The sequence below is a fragment of the Aplysia californica genome, unplaced genomic scaffold (assembly GCF_000002075.1).
Source record: "Aplysia californica isolate F4 #8 unplaced genomic scaffold, AplCal3.0 scaffold00219, whole genome shotgun sequence".
NCBI lineage: Eukaryota > Metazoa > Mollusca > Gastropoda > Aplysiida > Aplysiidae > Aplysia > Aplysia californica.
This window is the reverse complement of record NW_004797489.1, coordinates 142989-143920: the sequence shown is the minus strand read 5'-3', so window position 1 is coordinate 143920 and position 932 is coordinate 142989.

Here is a 932-nt window from a genome sequence, read left to right as displayed (position 1 = left end):
CTGGCCCGCTCCTTAACGTCAAAAGCATCAACTGGGGCGTCTTATCAAGCTAAATAAGAACAAAGACACAAACTACACACACATGCATCAACTAGTCTCATTTCCCATTATGGAATACTTTGTCGTTCCCTTAGAAGCCAGGCTCAGGGTCACGTCGAGGAAACTCTTCGGGAAGAGAGAAAAAACAAAGCACAGAGAAAAAAAAAGGACATTTGTCTGTCTTGCCACTATTTTAGGTTTAAGTGACTCTGTGACCGTGAACCTGAGGGAGCTGAACGTGACCGTCCTATGAGTTGTGCCTTTGAATGGTTTTGTAGTTGAGTAGTGAAGGTTATTACTTGAGTGTTCAGTTCCAATACAGGATGAACGAAATTGCTGTTTAGCTAACAAACAAATGTAGTGCTAGAAATTAAAGCGACAAGTAAAAAGAATGAAAATAAAAGCACGAGGTCCTCCCTCACCAACCCAAAGATTTTAAAATTATACACCGTCTCATTTACTATGCCACTGACTATCTTCAGCATGCAAAAGCTTAACTGTGCACACCCATTTTTTCGCCCCACGAGCCGCCTCTGGACTATGACACTCTCAGCGACAGTGGCCTTGGTTTTGGCAGTGACTAACAGTAACAATAATTTAAAAAATAATAAGCACGACGTGGACAGTGACTATAGCTGTGACAGATACGATATCTGTCAGGGGAGAGTGGCCTTGGACGTGACTGCAAATGTCTTATACAGGCGGGTTAAGTAAGGTATATTAGCACAAACACAAACACTCGCACAAACACTCACACAAACACTCACACAAACACTCACACAAACACTCACACAAACACTCACACAAACACTCACACAAACACTCGCACAAACACTCACACAAACACTCACACAAACACTCACACAAACACTCACACAAACACTCGCACACAC